Below are 451 nucleotides of genomic sequence, written 5' to 3' on the forward strand. Positions count from 1 at the left end.
CCCAGCACACCCCCCCGCGTCCCCCCCCCAACCCTCCCCCCATGGCCAGCTGCTCCCACCACTCCAGACCATGTCACCTTCCCCTCCCCTCCTTCTCTGCACCCTGCTTAAGGTGACAACGGCCACTTGAGCAGCAAACCCTGTGGCTGGTGGCCTTGACCCACCACCATCGCCTTCATGGCCAGGAACCACCTTGGCTCCCTTCAACCGCGGTCTGGAGAGGCCACCGCGTCCTTCTCCCCCACCCCGCTGTGAGGCTGAAGCTCTTGTGTTTGTGACACAGCGTTGGCAGCAAAACACCACGTCGGAAACACTGTGTGGGAGGGAGGCGGGTGCGCTCCCCGCGCCGGCCACGCTGCCCCTCGCGACAGTGCCAAAACACGCTCCTTTCTTGCCAAGATACCGATCAAGGGCCATGAGGCTCCGCCGCTGCGGCGCCGCCGGTGCTGCC

This window comes from Nestor notabilis, unplaced genomic scaffold (genome assembly GCF_000696875.1).
Source record: "Nestor notabilis isolate BGI_N333 unplaced genomic scaffold, ASM69687v1 scaffold20367, whole genome shotgun sequence".
Lineage (NCBI taxonomy): Eukaryota > Metazoa > Chordata > Aves > Psittaciformes > Psittacidae > Nestor > Nestor notabilis.